The sequence below is a fragment of the Prionailurus bengalensis genome, chromosome C1 (assembly GCF_016509475.1).
Source record: "Prionailurus bengalensis isolate Pbe53 chromosome C1, Fcat_Pben_1.1_paternal_pri, whole genome shotgun sequence".
In the NCBI taxonomy this organism is placed as follows: domain Eukaryota; kingdom Metazoa; phylum Chordata; class Mammalia; order Carnivora; family Felidae; genus Prionailurus; species Prionailurus bengalensis.
This window is the reverse complement of record NC_057345.1, coordinates 42,057,533-42,080,226: the sequence shown is the minus strand read 5'-3', so window position 1 is coordinate 42,080,226 and position 22,694 is coordinate 42,057,533. Positions and strand designations below refer to the sequence as shown.

The 22,694-nt window shown below is 39.2% G+C and overlaps 1 protein-coding gene and 1 pseudogene across 3 annotated transcripts in view; both read right to left on the bottom strand.

Annotated features, from left to right (window-relative positions):
* ZFYVE9 (zinc finger FYVE-type containing 9) overlaps positions 1 to 22,694 on the bottom strand; it is a 220,095-nt gene that overhangs the window by 188,734 nt on the left and 8,667 nt on the right. The gene's annotated exons all lie outside the window — the stretch shown is intronic.
* On the bottom strand, positions 17,627 to 21,798 carry LOC122480499 (annotated as a pseudogene).

Here is a 22,694-nt window from a genome sequence, read left to right as displayed (position 1 = left end):
TTGGATTTGTAAAGCTTTTTATCAATTATTTTATAGCAAACATTAATAGCTCTTTAAATCTAAAGGATCATTAACAGTGATAATCTTCCTGGGCAGTTAAGAATTTGTTTTTGTGCAAGACAAAAAAATTGAAAAGGCTGACTTCAAAATTATTTTCCTTAAAGCTTTCTAAGTAGTAAGTCACAAAAATGTCATGTTGACCTGCTTAATGTTATTTTTGAAATACTACTAATAATATTTAGGCAAAGTAATGCCTTCTCTAACATACCCTAAGCAAACTATACTAAGAATACCATGCTAGGAAGACATCCACACTTGTCATTAAAGAAACACCAAAAAGACAAATAGAACCATGAGGTAACCTAAAGTTGCCAGCTAAAAAGGTACATTCCAGGGGTAAAGGAACATTCCATATATCAGATTACCTGACAGTTACATGAATTTATAAAACATCATGATGTCCTGTCTGCATCCCCACTCCACCCCTACTTTAAATATCTTATAGGGGCGCCTGGGTGGCGCAGTCGGTTAAGCGTCCGACTTCAGCCAGGTCACGATCTTGCAGTCTGTGAGTTCGAGCCCCGCGTCGGGCTCTGGGCTGATGGCTCAGAGCCTGGAGCCTGTTTCCGATTCTGTGTCTCCCTCTCTCTCTGCCCTTCCCCCGTTCATGCTCTGTCTCTCTCTGTCCCAAAAATAAATAAACGTTGAAAAAAAAATTTAAATATCTTATAAAAATTATTTTTGTAAAAGGAAAAGCTCTGACAAGATTGTATTGAAGACAAAATTGAAAAAATAACAACAGAAAAGGGAACACACCTAACAATAAGGGAATTCTGGAAGTATGTTCACAATTCAAAAACTCAAACATATTTTCTGGTCAATCTTCACAATCAAAGACAACCCATAAATGGTAAGGAAGACACTGGTTTACATCAATTGTATATTCAAAACATCCAATGAAATAAAGTCAGGGGCTAAAGGTAAACAACTCAAAAAATGCAAAATTGTGATATTTCAAAGTAACAGAAGGGAAATACACCTAAATACCGAAAATAAAGCTCATAAATTCAAAGACTGTTGAAACTCATCCAGGGCAAGAATGTTACACTTGTAGATGTAGGAAATTCCTTCCCTTGGGCACTTGTAAATTTATGCATGAACAGAAGGAAAGTCTATCTTTTTGACCAGTCTATGAATTCATTCAAGCATGTATCTATTCAAACATATATTTACTAATCACCTATTATATATGCTCAAGAGCTGTGCTAAGAGCTCTGAAAATCAGAAACTTCCAGCCCAATGCAGGGAGGGACAAACAATACAATATAATGCATGACAGGTGGGTGCTAAGAGATACAGCATTTAATTTTTTTTAAGTTAGTTTGTGTAGGTATGTGTGTGTGTGTGTGTGTGTGTGTGTATGTATGTCATCTCCATACCCAACATGGGGCTCAAACTCAAGACCCCAAGATCAAGAACTGCATGCTCTCCCAACTGAGCCAGCCAGGCACCCCTGACACACACCATTTAACTGAGAGGAAATAAGAAAAATCAAGACAGTACCTGAGGTGAATGTGGAATCTAAGAAATGAGTTTGCTGCCTAACCCATTACATTTAAGCTTCTCATGTTGACTGATACAGACTAGTCTTTTATTGATGCTATTTTTAAAAATTACATAAGTAAGTAAAATGTCTTAAGGGGTGTCTGGGTGGCTCAATCAGTTAAGCGTCTAACTCTTGGTTTCGGTTCAGGTCATGATCTCACAGTTTGTGGGCGCAAGCCCCACATCAGGCTCCATGCTAAATTTGGAGCCTGCTTGAGATTCTCTCTCTCTTTCTCTGCCCTTCCCCCACTCTCACATACAGTCTCTCTCTCAAAATAAATAAACTTTAAAAAATAAGCAAATAAAATGTCTTAAAAACTGAATGTACTGGGGCGCCTGGGTGGCGCAGTCGGTTGGGCGTCCGACTTCAGCCAGGTCACGATCTCGCGGTCCGTGAGTTCGAGCCCCGCGTCAGGCTCTGGGCTGATGGCTCAGAGCCTGGAGCCTGTTTCTGATTCTGTGTCTCCCTCTCTCTCTGCCCCTCCCCCGTTCATGCTCTGTCTCTCTCTGTCCCAAAAATAAATAAACGTTAAAAACTGAATGTATTTTGGGGCGCCTGGGTGGCGCAGTCGGTTAAGCGTCCGACTTCAGCCAGGTCACGATCTCGCGATCCGTGAGTTCGAGCCCCGCATCGGGCTCTGGGCTGATGGCTCGGAGCCTGGAGCCTGTTTCTGATTCTGTGTCTCCCTCTCTCTCTGCCCCTCGCCCGTTCATGCTCTGTCTCTCTCTGTCCCAAAAAATAAATAAACGTTGAAAAAAAAAAAAAAAATTCCAGAGTGGGAAGAGCCTTAAAAAAAAAAAAAAAAAAAAAAAAAAAAAACTGAATGTATTTTACCTAAACAAGCATATGTGTAACAAAGATTGGTCTTGAAAAAGGAAATTCAAGTATATAACCTTGTTTGTTTTTAAAAAAATTTTTTAATGTTTGTTTATTTGAGAGAGAGAGACAGAGCACAAGCAGGGGAGGGGCAGAGAGCGAGGGAGACACAGAATCCAAAGCAGGCTCCAGGCTCTGAGCTGTCAGCACAGAGCCTGATGCGGGGTTCAAACCCACAAACCGTGAGGTCATGACCTGAGCCGAAGTTGAATGCTCAACCGACTGAGCCACCTAGGCATCCCTGTTTGTTTGTTTTTTTAATATTTTTATTTTATTTTTGAGAGAGGGAGAGAGACAGAGTGTGAGCAGGGGAGGAGCAGAGAAAGAGGGAGACACAGAATCCAAAGCACATTCCAGGCTCCAAGCTGTCAGCAAAGGGCCCCATGCAGGGCTCAAACCCACAAACTGTGGTATCATGACCTAAGCCAAAGTCAGACACCCAACGAACTGAGCCACCCAGGACCCCTAACCTTCTTGATTTAAATAATTTTAGATATGGGGCACCTGGGTGGCTCAGTTCATGGAGTCTCTGACTTTGGCTCAGGTCATGATCTCACACCTCTGGGTTCAAGTCCCATGTTGGGCCCTGTGCTGACAGCTTGGAGCCTAGAGCCTGCTTGAGATTCTGTGTCTCCCGCTCTCTCTCCCCCTCTCCTGCTCACACTCTGTCTCTCCTCACTCAAAAATAAATAAACATTAAAAAAATAATAATTTTAGATAAATAAAATTAATAACTTAAATGACCAAAGTACCAAAATATGTCTCAATACACTAATCTATCCAATGAAAGGACTAGTTTATAAGATCTCTAAGTACTCTATGACTTCTAAAATTGACTTTGAGGGGCATCTGGGGACTCAGTCAGTTGAATCCAACTTCGGCTTGGGTCATGATCTCACAGCTCATGAGTTCCAGCCCTGCATCAGGCTCTGTACTGACAGCATGGAGCCTGGAGCCTGGAGCGTGCTTTGGATTCTGTGTCTCCCTCTCTCTCTGCCCCTCCCCCACTTGTGCCCTGTCTCTCAAAAATAAACATTAAAAATTTTTTTCTTAATAAATAAATAAATAAATAGAATTGACTTTGAATGTTCTATCTGTTGGTTGGTCATTATTGGTTTTTGTTTGTTGTTTGCTTGTTTTTTTGAGAAGTCTGTGCCTTTATTGGCTGAACAGACTACTTCAGAGGGATAAAGCAGGAGGAGTGAGTGGTGAGTGGCCCCAATGCCAGGCCTGCTGTGCTTCACAGGCTTGTAGGTGATGGAGAACTTGCCCAGGTAGTGGGCAATCATCTCAGACTTAATTTCCACCTGGCTGAAGGTCTTGCCATTTCAGGTACGGCTGCTGTTCTAACAAATTACAAGAATATATCCCAAACATTTATAATTAGTATGCTCAACTGGAGATTAATTTATTTCCCAACACACACATTAAATTAATTTTGAAATCGGTCTATATTCCAATATACACTGAGTGCTTATATCCTGTCTTTACAACTTCTCCCTCTCATAGCCTATAAATACCTTCAGGTATCTTTTAGTATGAGCTATCTTTTAATCTTTTTTTTTTTTTTTCAACGTTTATTTATTTTTGGGACAGAGAGAGACAGAGCATGAACGGGGGAGGGGCAGAGAGAGAGGGAGACACAGAATCGGAAACTGGCTCCAGGCTCTGAGCCATCAGCCCAGAGCCTGACGCGGGGCTCGAACTCCCGGACCGCGAGATCGTGACCTGGCTGAAGTCGGACGCTTAACCGACTGCGCCACCCAGGCGCCCCTATCTTTTAATCTTTTAATATTAACCCTTCTCCTTCAACTCTACATTCTCTTTAAGTTATTACCTTTTGCCTTCCCTTCACAGCCAAGTTCTTAAAAATAAAAAATAAAAAATCTGCGGATCTATACTCACATTTTCAATCCACTGAAACTCATCAAGTTCATCAGACTCTAACTGCCAAGCCCAATAGATCTTTAAATCCTCACTGGAACCAACACAGCTGATCACTCCTTTTTAAAACTCTCCTCCCTCTCTTCTTTAAAACTTGATACTTTCTACTGATTTTCCTCCTCTGCCTTTGCCTTCTCTGTCTTCTTTTGTGGGCTTTCCCCCTGTGTGTCTCTTAAATATGATTTTTATCCATACATGTTCTCAGACCTCTTCTCTCTTCACTCATTTTCACTGGATGGTCTCATCCACTCTCATGACTTTAACTATTTCTTCTTAAAACATATTATCTTTTCTGTATTCCCTCTCTAAATAAAGCTTTCACCATACATTCAATAATCCATGGCCAGACACCTAGGAACCATTCTCTTCATAAAGTATGTCCAATCAATGTCAACAATTCTGTTAATTACTTCTCACATCCATTCTTTCTTCTTTTCTCCAGATATTATAACCCTAATTCATACTGTGATCTCTGGCTTAAATTTATTCAATGGTTTCCCAAATGGTATACCTGTCTCCATTCTGGCCCACCTCCAATCCATCTGTTACACTGACACTGAGCTTATTCTAAAAGCTCAAATATGGACCAATTGGTCCACTATTTTAAACTCTTCACTGGTTCCTCAGGCCCCACTTAAAAAATGTAGCTCCTTTAAATAGTATATGAAGCTTTTCTTCATCTGGCCTCATACCTAGGTTTCTACCTCAACTGCTGGCCTCATCCTTTTCAACCTACAAAACTACCATGCCACACTATTTGCAGTTCCCCAAATATGACATGTTGCTCCACATACTTCCACATATTTTTGCCCAGACTTTCCTTTAAGATATCCCTCTCTTTATTATCTTCATGGAAAACTCCTGCTAATTATCAATCTCTTCAGTAAGTTCTTCAGTAAACAAGCATCATCTCTTCAGTAAACTCTTGGTAGAACTGATAATCCTCACTAAATCTGGTGCATTTACTTATTCACATGATCCCCTTTCCCAAAAGTCCTTTAATTTCCTGATGGCAAGAATGTCTTATTCCTTTTTCTATCACCAGCACTTAGGCACAGTCTTGCCAGAGTGAAATGTCAATAATTGTTGCTAAATGAATAAATGAATGAATTAAATACTTCACAGGGCCCTACTAAGAAAGATAACTATTCCTTCTCAAAAACTTATTGATTAGGGGGCACCTGGGTGCCTCAGTCAGTTAAGCATCCAACTCTTGGTTTCCTGCTGGGGTCATGATCTTGCAGTTCATGGGTTCAAGCCCCAAGTCAGGCTCTGCACTGACAGTGTGAAGCCTGCTTGTGATTCTTTCTCTCTCCCTCTCTCTCTGCCTCTCCCCTGCTCTCTGTCTCTCAAAATAAATAAACAAACTTTAAAAGGTTGGGGGGGGGCAGGCTATGTGGTTCAGTCGGTTGAGCGTCTAACTGATGTCCACTCAGGTCATGATCTCACAGTTCCATGAGTTCGAGCCCCACTTGAACTGACACTCTGCACTGACAGCACGGAGCCTGATTGGGATTCTCTCTCTCCCTCTCTCTCTGCCCCAACCCTGCTTATGATTGCTCTCACTCACTCTCCAAAAAAAAAAGCTTACTGATATGTAGTAAAGGATGAGAAAGACATATACTCTTGAAAAGTTAAATAACAATATAAAGTACAAGTCAGAATTTTAAAAAAATTACAGAATATTAAAATGGAACAGATGTACAAATATAACTGTTATAAAAACTCAGAGGAAACAAAAATCATTGCAGCTTAAAATAATCTGAGAAGGCACCATGGAAAAGAGTATTTTGAATACTTTGAGATGAGTATTAAGAGAGAGGGGAGCCTGGGTGGCTCAGTCCATTTAGTGTCTGACTTTGCTCAGGTCATGATCTCAGCTCCTGAGTTCGAGCCTCCCTGTGGGCTCTGTGCTGACAGTTCAGAGCTGCCTCAGATCCTGTGTCTCCCTCTCTCTCTGCTTCTCCCCTGCCCATGCTCTATCTCAAAAATAAACATTTTGAAAAAATAAAAAAAAATTTAAAAAGGAGAGAGGTAGGAGTTGGGGAAAAAAGAAGGGGAAATGAATCTTTTTTAATCTATAAAAATCGAAACTAATCCTAGGCTGTTTCAATGTATACAATTGTTATATCATAAAACAAAAGTATGTTTCTGCAGGAAAAAAAACTGAGCTTTCCTGATTGACAAATCCATTCAATGAATATATATTTGAGCTTACTATAAGGCCAAGAACAAATTGAGAAGAAGAAGACAGGGAGCTAGGATGAAAGACTTCATAAGAGCAAGATTTGGGGTAAAATCTCATAACAAACATAATTATAATAAAAAAACCTCGGGGCACCTGGGTGGCTCAGTTGGTTAAGTGTCTGACTTCAGCTCAGGTCATGATCTCATGGTTCGTGAGTTCGAGCCCATCATCAGGCTCTGTGCTGACAGCTCAAAGCCCGGAGCCTGCTTCTGATTCTGTGTCTCTCTCTCTCTGCCCCTTGCCTGCTCACACTCCGTCTCTGTCTCTCAAAAATAAATAAACATTATAAAATTTTTTTAAATAAATAAATAAATAACCTCTACAGAATTCATACTTATAATAGGATATAAATATTTATCTCACCAATATCTGAGCACCTGTTTTGTTCTCAGCACAAGTCTAAGTCTTGGCAAGCACACAGGCAAAATCCTGGCCTTCTTGGAGCTTACATTCTAATGGATAGAAATGAATAATAAACAACAAAAGAATGTAAAATATGTGACATACAAAATGATAAATGCCAAGGAGAAAAATTTTTAAAGAAAAGGAAAAGAAAGGTTATAATTTTATTTTTTTTATTTTTATTCATTTTTGAGAGAGAGAGAGAGAGAGCTAGACAGAGTGTGAGCAGGAGAGGGGCAGAGAAAGAGGAAGACACAGAATCCGAAGGAGGCTCCAGGCTCTCAACTGTCAGCACAGAGCCCTACGTGGGGCTCAAACTCAGAAACCATGAGATAACAACCTGAGCCAAGGTTGGACGCCCAACCAACTGAGCCACCCAGGAACCCCAAGAAAAGTTATAATTTTAGACAGGGCAGTCAGAGAAAGTCCCACTGAGAAGGTGACATTTATGTCAAAACCTAAATGTCAGGAAACAACTCTAAAAATATCTAGGGGAAGAGAGTTCCAAGCAGAGGGAATACCAAGGACAAAGCAAATTAAGGGAGGAGAACACTAGATAAGCAGGAGGGGTTAATGAAAGGGATCAGATTAAGGCTGGCCAATGCCAATTATTTCAGCAAAAATCAATACAATAAAGTTTTAATATACTAAAAGAATCTTGATTATCCATCTAGAATTTGCTATTAAGGAATTTAATCTGTAACACAAACTTATTTCTATTTTCAAATTTCACTTATAAGGGATTTTAATAATGGACTACACTAAATGAAATCAGTCCCACCTCACTCCAAAGGCAGCCCCAAATTTCACACAGAAACTACTGGATGATAAGACAAATGTACATAATACTACAATGCTATTAAACTTCTAACTGCTTTCAAGAGTCTTCTGAAAATATTCCACCAATCCTAAATTTATTTACTGTTTCCCAAAGGAGCTAGTCAAAACAAAGATTTTTGTTGCAAGAATCTCACAGAATTTAAATGTCAAAGATCAACTGCTATGCTTTTTTAATTTAAAGAGATTTGTTCAAAGTAAAAAAGTATGGAATGTTAACCTTAAAACTATTTTTTTAAGTCACCAGGGTATGTATGAGTAAGCAGTAAAATATTCAGACTAAAAATAAGAACAGGTGCACTATACTATTAAAACATTTTTTAACGATTAAGTCAGTTAAACATTCAGTGGAGTTTACCTAACCAGGCTGTTGAATTTATGGAAGTTTAAAAACCAGGTAGGTAATTTTATAAGGTTAAAAGTTCAGGTTGCTTGAAAGCATCCAAGCACAAAATGGATGAGTTCTCAAAGTGTGGTCCCCGGACTCCTAGGGATCCTCAAAACTCTTCTAGGAAGTATGAGGTCAGAATTATTTTTATACATATATTGAAATCATTATGTTGTACATATGAAATTAATATAGTATAATGTATTAATTATATCTCAATTTTTTAAACTATTTTCATAACACTAAAACATAACTTCTTAGTATGTTTTTTTCATTGTGTTGACATCTGCATGATATACATATTTGCACACTGCAAAAGCAAAGGAATGTAGAAACGCTTGCACCTTTGCACGAATCAAGGCAACAACACCAAACTGTACTAGTAGTCATATTCTTCACAGCCACACACTCTTCAGTTTTAAAAAATGCCAGTTTCAATTGGTCAACAAAGCAATAAAAATTAATTTTGTCCAATTTTAATTCCTGAGTAAATGTGTTTTTAATATTCTGCATGACAAAATGAGAAGTACCAATAAGCCATGTCTGCAGCATACTAAAGTGTGATGCCTGTCTCAAGAAAGCACCTGCACAGTCACTTAATATTTGAACTCAACTAGCCAATTTTTCTGTGGATATTATCTTGACTTCAAAAAAAAAAAAAAAAAAAGAGGGAGTAAGAAAGAAAAGTAAAGTAACAGAAGGAGGTTCAAAGAAGATAAATGAAATATAAAATATGCTTCTAACCCTTCAATAATTGATCACACATCCTAGAAGACATTTAAACTTAATCTTATTTAGGGGTGCCTGAGTGGCTCAGTCAGTTGAGTGTCCAGACTTCAGCTCAGGTCATGATCTCACAGTTGGTGGGTTCGAGCCCTGCATGGGGCTTTGTGCTGACAGCTCAGAGCCTGGAGCCTGCTTTGGATTCAGTGTCTCCCTCTCTGCCCCTCCCCTGCTCACACTCTCTCTCTCTCACTCTCACTCTCAAAAAATAAACATTAAAAAACATTTTTTAACTTAATCTTATTTATATGTCTGTCCCTTCAGTGACTCATAATCTCAATCATCCTGCTGTGTTCTAGAACATGCTGACTACTAACCCCTGAACCGAACCTGAACTGTTAAGCTTTTCTGTTGGAAGAATCCATAGGGTTCTAGACCAATGTGGTAGTATTAGCAGCAGAGCCTCAACAGCATCATATGGAAGAATAAGTCCTCAGATTGAAGTGAGTGGCCAGAAGATCACTATGGATATACAACCCCATGAACTCACCTTGCATCTCTCCTTTACTTACTCTCAATAGCGATTCCTGTGGACCTCATTGACCTAACTCTATCAAAAATTTTCCAGGTTTCAACTGATTCGTTTCCTTTTATGCATGCACATGTATGTAAACACATAGGCACACACACAACACCCACCTGAGCAGACTGTTCAGGGCTCCCACAATCTTTCCAGAGAGACTTTTATTTCTCGAATGCTGAGTCAAGGAGATCAATGGGGCTCCTTCATCAAATTGCTTGTCTTTTCTTTTTCCCCCAGTGAGTCTTTTATTCTTCTCTTGTCTAATCATATCATTAATTCTCCCATAAGTGGTGATAATGAACAATTTATTTCTGACGTTAATGGGAATTGTTTAGTGTTTCACCATTAAGCTTGATATGTTTTTTAATTATATGCATATAACTAAAAACAAGAGGCCCATAGCTCCTAATGAAAAATAAGAAGAGTCCAGTACTACTTAATATTGTTATTACTGTCCAACATTGGCTTATTCTTAATTTATTTTTTGGATTCCTTTTTTTTTTTATTATGGAAATATGGACAGTCCCTGGCACAAGCTGGTAGCCCCAATGCTAAAATTTTCTTAGGAAAAATGCTAAAACTTTCTTAGGAGACTATTCCCAAAGAAGAACACTCCGGTATAAAGATTCTGATTTTTGAAATGTGTGAGAACAATGCATGTAAGCACAAATGGAAGTGGCTAGCTGTTATACTGCACTTACTCCCTACAGAGAGAAACTAATAAACAATTAGAAACTAAGTGTCAAAGTCAGAGGGTTCCCTGGTAGCTGAAAAGAGGTCCTTATCATCTACAGCAAGAGAGTTCCAAAAGATAAAGACAAATTCAGGATAGCTAATGCAATGCTTCAAAGATGACTAAACTTAGCCGGGGGCAGGTTTGTTATGCGAAGGTCTGGGTCCTGGTTTGGAAAACATGGAAGCATGATAGATGGGAGAGGGACATCTAAAATGGTTGCCCCAGGGGTACCTGGCTGACTCTTGATTTCAGGTCAGGTTTCTCATGATTCATGGGTTCAAGCCTCACGTGCACTGTCAGTGCAAAGCCTGCTTGGATTTTCTCTCTCCTTCTCTCTCTACCCCTCCCCTGCTGGTGTGCTCTGTTTCTTTCTCTCTCAAAATAAATAAATAAACTTTAAAAAGTAAAAATTAATTAATTAATTTAAAAAATGGTTGCCCCCAGAGATTTTGATTCTCCAGACTCCTCTGAACTCTCAGAATCTGTAAAAATGACATTAGTACTTTCCACTCCACAGGAACACACTTCTGAGGCCTCCCACCTGCAAGGCAACAAAGGTTCCCTCTCAGGAGGTACCCCCCACCTCCACTCCTGGTTTCCATGATAATAACTAATGTTAACGCTGCCAATGATATCTTGAGCCTGATAAGGGAGAAAAGAGACAACAGCCCAAAGTTACTGAAAGAATTAGCCAACATATACCAGCAGGATCAAGGAGAACACAGTGCTGGATTTTAAGGGTACTTAATCAAGGAGACAAGAATATTAGACTTATAAGGTAAAGTTTGGAGGTGGGGACACCATCTTGGGATATGGGAAGAATCTAGGGTATGGCATAAATTCACTGCTACAGTGACTCCTAAAAGCCTGGAAAAAATGGTCCACATTGAGTGAAACTGAAATGCCTGAATTAACACAGCAGAGGGTGGGGCACAGGAGTAAAAGGCTCAGGAAAGTGGGTATGCTAGACTGAATATATTATGTGAGGCCAGAAGACCTACCAGAAGATTACATTCCATAAGAGGGTGCATGAGACACTCTATTCACCAAGACTCTCAGGAATATACTGGTGAGAGAGACACAAGCATCACAAAGAAGTAGCGGCTCTCCTCTAAAGTATACACCGTCACAGTTTTGCTCATTGATGGCAATTGGGATAATGAGGCTCCAAAGCAACAGCAACCTGGTGGTGGCACTTAAAACCAGAAGCTAGTGAGGGCGCCTGGGTGGCTCAGTAGGTTGAGCATCCGACTCTTGATTTTAGTTCAGGTCATGATCTCAAGGGCATGGGATCAAGCCCCCACATCAAGTTCTGTGCTGAGCATGGAACCTGCTTAAGATTCTCTCTCTCTACCCCTATGTCCCTCTCTTTTGGAGAGAGTGTGTGCGTACTCTCTCTAAAACAAACAAACAAAAACAGAAGGCAGTGGACCACAGTTATCATCATAACTGGCAAGATGGAAAACAGCCAATAAACCTTGACCCACAGGGAGCTGTGAAGATAGTTAACAGAACACAGTGTCATTAAAGCAAAATAGGCAGTCAACAGTGCTGCTTAATACACAACAAAATAAAGCAAGATCATATAAACACAAGGCTGAGAGTGGTTGCCTCATTAAAATAATACTATCCCTTGCCTAATTCCTGTACTTGATCCAGTTTTCAGATCCAGACCGACCAGCTTAAAGAGATGGCTGGTTCCCTAGGAGTAAGGACCCTGCAACATATGTATTATATAGATATAATACACAGGAACATTATAGATAGATAGATAGATAGATAGATAGATTATCTATATTATATAGATATACTACATTATATAGATATCTAATATTATATAGATATAATACACAGGAACATTATATATATCACTTATCATTTATATATATCATTATCCTATATAATCATTTATATCTATATATAGATATAATTTATAAATATATAATTTATAAATATAGATATATAGATATATATCTATATAAATATAGGTTATATAAATATATATATAATTGATTATCTTGATATATATTATCTATATTATATACATAAAGATGATAATATATATAGATAGATTATATTATATAGATATACTATATTATATAGATATCTAATATATAGATATAATACACAGGAACATTATATATATATATATATATATATATACACATATATATGTGTGTGTGTGTATATATATATATATATATATATATATATGATAATAAATGATTCCCCCCAAGTCCTTCTCCAATGAGACCTATGCCTATGTATTCAGGTGACTATATAGTGGGAAAATGAAAAAATCCAGACATTTAAAAAACTACTGGTCACAGAGTCTGAGTTGATGCTGATATCTAGACACCTAGAACATCATTATTGCTCTGTTACAGGAAAAATATAGGAACTAGCAAAAAATGGAGTTCTGGCCAAAGTCCACTTTGGTCCATAGGTCATTTTCCCAGGTCCTGAATATAACAATGAGACTGGCATCCTTGGAAGTTGGGGTAATGTCCACCCTGGGTCCTTGACCTCTGAAATAAGAACTACCATTGAGGAAAAGGCCAAACGAAACCTGAAAATATCTAAATGTCTCCCCACCCCTTGGCCAAAATAGTAAATCAAAAACAGTACTGTATAGAGGATGGCAGAGACTAGTGCCACCCTTAGGATCTCAAAGATGCAAGATTCATGGTCCCTTTCATATGTTGTTCATATGTTTGTTCAGTGCCTCTGCAGGAACCAGATGGATCCTAGAAAATGATTAGAGACTACCACAAGCTCAACCAAGTAGTAGCCATGACCACAGCCACCCATACTGGATATAGTATGTTTGCTCTAACAGATAAATATAGCCTCAGGTATATGGCATACAGCTACTGATTTGGCAAATGAGTTCTTTTCTATCCCAATCAGAAACAGTCCCATTCACATGGAATAAACAACAGTATAAGTTCAGTTTTATCTCAGGGCTATATTAATTCTCTTACTCTATCATAATAAACTCTGAAGAGAACTGGCCTCAGAATGGCACATTGATCCATTTAATCATGCTGATCATGCAAGATGAACAAGAGATGACTAGCAAGCTGAAATACATGGTAAGATACATGTGCTCCAAAGGGCAGGAGAAAAACTACAAATATCTGAGGTTCTACCACTTCAGTGAAGTTTTAGGAGTTCAGCAGTCAGGGTCATGCCATCCCATCCCCTCCAAAGCAAGAAACAAATTACTGCATCTTGCATCTCCCACTACAAAAAAAGGAACCATAACTTTTAATAGGCTTCTTCATATTCTAGAGGCAACACATTCTATACATAGGAATATTATGGTAATCCACATACTGAATGATATGAAAAGCTCACTGCCAGCTTTGAGTGGGGAAAACAACTCTGCATCAGGTCGAGGTTGTAGTACAAGCAGTCCCCATCCTGTTGGAGGTATAAATGTTGGGAAAAGTTGCAGTAGAGTTTATAGCAAGCCTTAGTGGGAGAATCACAATGCAGGAACCTAGAGGTCTGCAAGAGAGTCATGCTATTACAAAAACAGCTCCTGGTGTGCTACTGGGCTCTGGAAAGAGATCACTTGACCACTGGACACTATACATCCAGAACTGCCCATAAGGAGCTGCATTCAACAAACTCTCCAAGTTATAAAGTCAAGTGAGCTCAGAAACAATCCATTATGAGATGGAAATGGTACATCAAAAATCAAACCCGGGGCACCTGAGTGGCTCAGTTTGTTGAACACCTGATTCTTGATTTAAGCTCAGGTCATGATCCCAGGATTGGGGGACTGAGTCCCATGTCAGGCTCTGCACTGAGCATGGAGACTGCTTACGATTCTCTCTCTCTCTCCCTCTGCTCCTCTCCCCTACTCACACTCTCAATATCCCTAAAAAAAAAAAAAAAAAAAAAAAAAAAAAAAAAAAATTCAAACCCCATAGAACCAAAGGGCACAAAACTTCCCTGACACCTACCAAAATTGTACTAGCATCCTTTCCTCAGTTCACATCTATAGCTGTTTGGGTGATCCTATATGACCAATTTAAGGAAGAGATAAAAGCCAAAGTTTGGCTTATAAATAGCTTATAAATGGCTCAGTATGTGAATGCAAGCTGGAAAAAAAACCAAACAAAACAGCTTCATTACAGCCATACTTAGGACTGACCTTGAGAGTGGAAAGGGAAAATCTTCCTAAAGATAGAGCTTCAAGTGATGTACTTAGTCATTAACTTTGTGTATGAAAAAAAAAGTAGCCAGAGTTGAGAATATATACAGACTCATAGGCAATTGCAAATGGATTGGCTAACTGGTCAGAGCCCTTTAAGGAAAAAGTCTATACAATTATTACAAGAAGTTATGGGTGGAGGCAAATGAATGCACATATGGGAGTGCATAAAGTGTGAAAATTCTTTTCACGTGTTAATGTCCCCCAGAAAGCATCCAATATAGAAGAGACACTGAATAACCAAATAAACAAAATGACTCAGAGAGTTGACATTAGCCACCCAGAAAATGGCATGATGGGGAAATGAATAAAGGAACCAGTGTGGCACAAAGAAGCAAAGGAGGGCTGAACTCCCATTTACCAAGGCCCAATCAGTCTACCAGCCCCTCTGAACATCCAACCTATGAGTAACAGAGACAAACACTGAGCCCCCAATATAGCACTGTACCTCAAGCTGATCAACCACACACCACATCGTATTCCTTCCATCTTGGAAAGGCCAGCAGTTGATCCCCACAGGCATTCAATAGATACTTATTCCAGGTATGGGTTCTTCTTTCCTGTCCACAGACCTCCAGCTACACCACTAGAGAAGGGCTTACAGAGTACCTGATCCACAGACATGGAGTCCCATATAACATAGCATCCAACCAAGGGAATGAATTCACAGTGAAGGAATTGTGGCAATGGGCCCATAACCAGGGGCTCTAGTGGTCTTATCACATAACAGCACCATACAAAATCATCCAGCCTTATAGAGTACTAAAATGGCCTACTGAAGACACAGATGATATACCAGCTCAGAGACAAGGATGCAGTATATGCACTGATTCAGAGCTATGCTCCTAGTAGAAAAAACACATGGGTCTGAGCACCAAAAGGTGGAAGGAGAAATGGCCTCCACTTAGCAAAATTTCTAGTGATCTACTAGAGGACTTTGTGCTTTCCATCTTGTTAGAGATCCTGGGCATACTTTTGCCAGGAGACATGTCAAGGATCATACTGAGCTATAAATTATAGCTGGAGCCAGTGCATTTGTGACTCTTTGTGCCCCTGAACCAAGAGGCAAGAAAAGGAATCACTATCATGGCAGGATAAATTAACCTTCATCCTCAGAAGGAAGCAGGTATGCTGTTACATAATGGGAACAACAAGGAGTATGTGTGGAACTCAGATGACCCACATGGGTACCACTTGATACTCCCCTGCCCAATTGTGACTGTGATCCCTCAAAAATGACGGGTGGGTCTAGGTAAACCACCAAGACCAACAAAATTATAGCTGATGTCAAGCGGAATTTAGACTGAGTAGTGGAAGAGACCACGAGAATCACTGTGGCCCTGAGACCAGGTACACAGATGGGGACTGAAACCTGTCTCACAAACCTATTTTTTGAACTTCCCCATCAAGAAGAGAAGTCCAGGGTGCCTGGCTGGCTCCAGTTGGTGGAACATGCAACTCCTGACCTCAGAGTTGTGAGCTTGAGTCCCACATTGGGTATGGAGATTATTTAAAAATAAAATCCTTCTCCCAACAAATAAGAGTCCAGGACCAGATGGCTTCCCAGGGGAGTTCTACCAGACGTTTAAAGCAGAGATAATACCTATCCTTCTCAAGCTATTCCAAGAAATAGAAAGGGAAGGAAAACTTCCAGACTCATTCTATGAAGCCAGTATTACTTTGATTCCTAAACCAGACAGAGACCCAGTAAAAAAAGAGAACTACAGGCCAATATCCCTGATGAATATGGATGCAAAAATTCTCAATAAGATACTAGCAAATCGAATTCAACGGCATATAAAAAGAATTATTCACCATGATCAAGTGGGATTCATTCCTGGGATGCAGGGCTGGTTCAACATTCGCAAATCAATCAACGTGATACATCACATAAAAAAAAAGAGAAGCGCCTGGGTGGCGCAGTCGGTTAAGCGTCCGACTTCTGCCAGGTCACGATCTCGCGGTCCGTGAGTTCGAGCCCCGCGTCAGGCTCTGGGCTGATGGCTCAGAGCCTGGAGCCTGTTTCCGATTCTGTGTCTCCCTCTCTCTCTGCCCCTCCCCCATTCATGCTCTGTCTCTCTCTGTCCCAAAAATAAATAAACGTTGAAAAAAAATTTAAAAAAAACAAAAAAAAAAGATAAGAACCATATGATCCTGTCAATTGATGCAGAAAAGACCTTTGACAAAATCCAGCACCCTTTCTTAATAAAAACCCTTGAGAAAGTGGGGATAGAAGGAACATACTTAAAGATCATAAAAGCCATTTATGAAAAGCCCACAGCTAACATCATCCTCAACGGGGAAAAACTGAGAGCTTTTTCCCTGAGATCAGAGACACGACAGGGATGCCCACTCTCACCGCTGTTGTTTAACATAGTGCTGGAAGTTCTAGCATCAGCAATCAGACAACAAAAGGAAATCAAAGGCATCAAAATTGGCAGAGATGAAGTCAAGCTTTCGCTTTTTGCAGATGACATGATATTATACATGGAAAATCCGATAGACTCCACCAAAAGTCTGCTAGAACTGATACAGGAATTCAGCAAAGTTGCTGGATACAAAATCAATGTACAGAAATCAGTTGCATTCTTATACACTAACAATGAAGCAACAGAAAGACAAAGAAACTGATCCCATTCACAATTGCACCAAGAAGCATAAAATACCTAGGAATAAATCTAACCAAAGATGTAAAGGATCTGTATGCTGAAAACTATAGAAAGCTTATGAAGGTAATTGAAGAAGATTTAAAGAAATGGAAAGACATTCCCTGCTCATGGATTGGAAAAATAAATATTGTCAAAATGTCAATACTACCCAAAGCTATCTACACATTCAATGCAATCCCAATCAAAATTGCACCAGCATTCTTCTCGAAACTAGAACAAGCAATCCTAAAATTCATATGGAACCACAAAAGGCCCCAAATAGCCAAAGGAATTTTGAAGAAGAAGACCAAAGCAGGAGGCATCACAATCCCAGACTTTAGCCTCTACTACAAAGCTGTAATCATCAAGACAGCATGGTATTGGCACAAAAAATAAAATCCTTAAAAAAAGGAGAAGTCCATGGACCCCTGAAAGAACTGCTCTCAGAAAATGTTTGGAGACCTAGATCCTGCAGCACAAGAAATGGACTTGTGGCAATCACTTGGATCTCCCTTGAAGAAAGAACTTGCATGTAAGGGAGGAGGGGAACAGAGGAAGGAAGGAATGAAGGAAGGGAGGGAGGAAGGGAGGGAGGAAGGGAGGAAAGAAGGACTTGCAATCAGATGCAAGGAGTACTGTTAGTTAACAGCCTCCAGGTGCAGCATGTTCAGAATTCATCTCAGCTTTCCAGTTGAGGCCATACTCCTCCTGGGCAGCTCCTAGCCAGTAACAACATGGTAGGTGTACTAGAACCTGGCCATTTCTTCCCAATGCAGGACTCCTCTAACAGGTGATTTTTGCTCTGGAGCTCCCCGTTGGATTGGCTGAGTTTTTTGTGTTGTTGTTTTTTTTTTTTGTTGGTGGTGCGTTTTTGTTTGTTTTTTTTAAGATCTGCATCAAAGACTGAGACTCTTGTAGGTCAATTCAGTTTGCGCTCCCTTTCCTTTCACAGGCATTCTATTACCTACTCCCCATAAAATCTCCTGCACTAACTCCATCTCAATATCTACTTTCCAAGGAACCAAACCAACACACTACATAATCAGCTCTTTTATGAATCATGTCATTTAACCCATTAAAGTATTATGGCTAGTCCCATTTTACAGACAAGAAAAGATCACACAGTAAAAGCAGTAGAACTAAAATTTGTACTCAGGCAATCTGACTCCAAAGCCTGGGCTTTTAATCTCTATGCTAGCCAAGGCATCTTCGGATATTAAGATGAGAGTAATTATTTATTTTGTACAATTTTAGGAAGCAAAACAATGAAACGATAGATATTAAAGAAAAACATTTGGCCAAATACAAAAGATTTTTTTGTAATAATTATCAGTAATGAACAATAGAATGAGGTCCTTCAGGAAGTAATCAGGGCCTATCACCTGAGGGTTGAAATAGTCATGGATATTTTGAGAGTGAGGCTTTATAAAACAGATAAAAGTTAACCTAGATCAGTAAAAGATGTACTACTAAGTATTATGTGGAAAAAAAGGGTCCCCAGCCAATAAGTTGGGTAATATACTGCTGAAGAAAGTTAAACCAGTTTCTTTACTTTTACTTCTAAGTTTTTAAAAATACTAAAGTGTATTTATAAATCTCTATCTGAGGGCTACAGTATGCTGAAAAAAACAAACTTCTCTAACTAAAGGACATTTCCTTGCTCCTGGCCTACGATGATTTAGTCCCAAACTCAAAATTCACTGATCTAAGGTCTCCAGAAGCTAACAAGGAAACGAATGACAATTTTCTATGCTGGTTAACAATTTTCCACCTAGTCAAACCATCACCCGTCTATATGTCAATATAAGCATCTCTAATACCTTGAGGGTAGAAAGGCTATATAAAAGTTTTGTCACTAAGAGGTATTTCATCCTTTTTGAATGCAAAATATGCCCTCCTTTGCTTTATCAACAAACTCCGAAGATCTACAATAATGGGTTCACATTTTAATTACTGAATTCTCACTTTATGAACAATATGAAAGCTATAATTATTTCAAGTGTGCTACTGATGACCTGGTTATTTTCATATAACACAGCTCTAGGTGCATTTTTCTCAAACATATTATACACCATCACAAGAAAGGACAGAAGAATGGGGGTAACAGGTAGGGAGAAGGAGGCATCAGTTACAAACTACTCAGCCAGCTAATTCCCAGAGTCTCTATGTTTTCATTTAGAAAGATATTCTCTTTACTTAGTGCAGGGGAAACTTTTATGGAAATTACAATCCCTTAGTCTTAATTCTCCTGTTTTCCTTAGCCACCACCCATACCTCATTGTTCCCTATTCTGGTTCTTCATTACTGATACTGTCATCATTGCCTGGAGCTGTCCATATGCCATCTTTTCATTCAGTTCTTTAGAAACCTGAATAGAATATTAAATGTGGAAGGGGCATTAACATCTAGCCCACCACTCATTTTCAGATCAGAGAAATGAGGCCCAGAGATCAGTTATTATATTTTTCTAACAGCAAAGCAGGCATTTAACTACTTCAAAAATACATATATGAAAGCTGAAATGCCTAAAATATATGCACATACACATCTTTTTCTTACACAAAATGCTACATGCCAATAGTATACTTCAAAGGCAAATTCCACCAAAGTCCATCAACTAGAGTTGAGCTCTGCTAATAATAAATACTTCCTAAAGCACTATGAAAAATCTTAAGATAAACAAATACAGAATACATGGAGAGGTTCACATGATGAAAAAGAATGGACTCTGTAGTCAGAGATATATGGTTTGAATCATGGATGTGGGCTTAGGAAAGTCAATAAAAATCCCCATGCCACAGTTCCCTCAGCTATAAAACATGCATGACACTATGAATATTATAGGATCAGTTTAAGAATTAGAAATGACATACATGAAACACCTAGCAGAAAGATGCCACATAGTGGTCTATAAAGTTTTTATATTATACAAGTAATATAAGGTAAAATAAATTAAGAAAAACTCCATAAACCTGGAATCTTTAAAGGACTGGATAGTGGGGCATGCAGAAACAAGTGAGGAACAACGATGTTGGAACCAAATCATGAAGGGCTGTGCCATGTTAAAGAATCAAAAAAAAAAAAAATCTCAACCTTTATTTCTAACAACAGATAATTTATTAAAAAGGCTGATTTAAGCATCTGTAATAGTGACTTCGACATTGACTCCTGGCTCAATACTGATGAAAGTAATTTGTTTAACAATCTCAGAACTGGGCACCTGGGTGGCTCAGTCAGTTGAGCTCCTACTTTTGATTTTGGCTCTTGGTTTGGCTCAACCTGTCTCATGGTTGGTGAGAACAAACCCCACCTGAAGCTCTGTGCTGACAGCACAGAACCTGCTTGGAATTCTCTCTCTCTCTCTCTCTCTCTCTCTCTCTCTCTCTCTCAGGTCCTCCCTTGCTCTCTCTCAAAATAAATACATAAACTTGGTTGGGGGGGGGGGTAAAAAAAATCTCAGAAGGACTGAGCAAACCAATGAGTCACCTGTGGATCCTCATCTTCAAACGATCTTCACCACAAGGAAGTATTTCTTATAGTGATTCTCAGAGTCTTTCTTAGTGGGCATCTGAACCGGTCCTTTCATGATTCTTTTCCTTTGTGCCTCTCTGATCAAGTCAGCACATACCTTCTCCAAAGACTTTTCATATTGTGGCTGGTTAGAGTAATTCTAATTCATTGAATCACCACCTCCAATTCCACAGGTATCTTCTCAGTGTTTTTAAAAGACATGGTTGCAGTGTGGCTTCCTGACAGACTTGTTCTTCGGCAAGAGCAAACAGTGGTGAGTCAGGAGCAGGAGCCCAGAGCTCCACTGTAGCTGCGATCGCATCTTCCTCCCAGAGCTCAACCTTGTTGTTTAGACGTTGAGCAAAAACTTCCAAGAGTTGATCTCATAATTTCAAAAACAGTTTACTTCAGCTACTAATTAAAAACAAAAACAAAAAACCTATGGGCAGTTATTACATCACCAGAATCACTAAAAGATTTAGATGATGTATTCTGAAATTGTAAGGTTTTTCTCAAACCGGCAGTGTTTGGCTTCAATTGCTTTTTAGGAGTTGTTTCTCTGGATCAACTGAAAATGAGAAATGGAGACTAAAATTTACATAAGCCCTGACAGAATGTTTTCACAAAATTTTGATACTGCTTGCTCTTTATTTTAGTAAGGAGAATTTTGAGATAGGCTGTGTTCTGCTTAGATATAATAACAAAAACATAAAAGTTTGGCAGATGAACTACCAAACTGTAACCATGAGAGGTTAGAAAAGAACCATCCTACAGGGGCACCTGGGCTGGCTCAATCAGTGGAGCATGCGACTCTTGATCTTAGGGTTGTGAGTTCAAGCCCCACAACGGGTGTAAAGATTACACCATGTTGGTTGTAGAGGCTGCTTAAAATCTTAAAAAAAAAAAAAGAAAAAGAAAAAAGAAAAACACCTTTAAAAAAAAAAGAACCATATTACAAACAGAAACGCATACCTCTTCATTAATCCTACCTAAAAGGCTCCAGATCTGTCGCTTTTTGTAGTTTTATATAGAAATTATGACATTCAAAAAAACTAAATGGGGCGCCTGGGAGGTTTAGTCGGTCTGTTAAGTGTCCAACCATGATCTCACGGTTCGTGGGTTGGAGCCCTGCATCGGGCTGACAGCTCAGAGCCTGCAGCCTACTTGGGATTGTGTCCCCCTCTCTCTGTCCCTCCTCCGCTTGTGCTCTGTCTCTCTAAAATAAACACTACAAAACAAAAGACTGTAAAACAAACCAGTGGAGGCCTTTCAGCTCACTAACTTGAAAGTCAGAATTAAATTCTTTTAATGTTTATTTTATTTATCATTTATTTTTATTTTTTAATTTATATCCTGGTTAGTTAGCATACAGTGCAATAATGATTTCAGGAGTAGAATCCAGTGATTCATCCCCAACATATAACACCCAGTGCTCATTCCAACAACTGTCTTCCTCAATGCCCCTTGCCCACTTAGCCAGCCCTCCGCCCACAACCCCTCCAGCAATCCTCAGTTTGTTCTCTGTATTTAAGAGTCTCTTATGGTTTGTCCCCCTCCCTGTTTTTATATTACTTTTGCTTCCCTTCCCCTATATTCATCTGTTTTGTATCTTAAATTCCACATACAAGTAAAGTCATAAGACATCTGTCTTTCTCTAATTTCACTTAGCATAATACACTCTAGTTCCATCCATGTTGTTGCAAATGGCAAGATTTCACTCTTTTTGACTGCCAAGTAATACTGCATTGTGTGTGTGTGTGTGCGCGTGTGTGTGTATATATATATATATATACACACATATATATATACATATATATATGTATATATATGTATATATATGTATATACACACACACACACACGCACACACCACGTCTTCTTTATCCATTCATCTGTCAATGGACATTTGGGCTCTTTCCACACTTTGGCTATTGTTGACACAGTGCTGCTATAAACATTGGGGTGCATG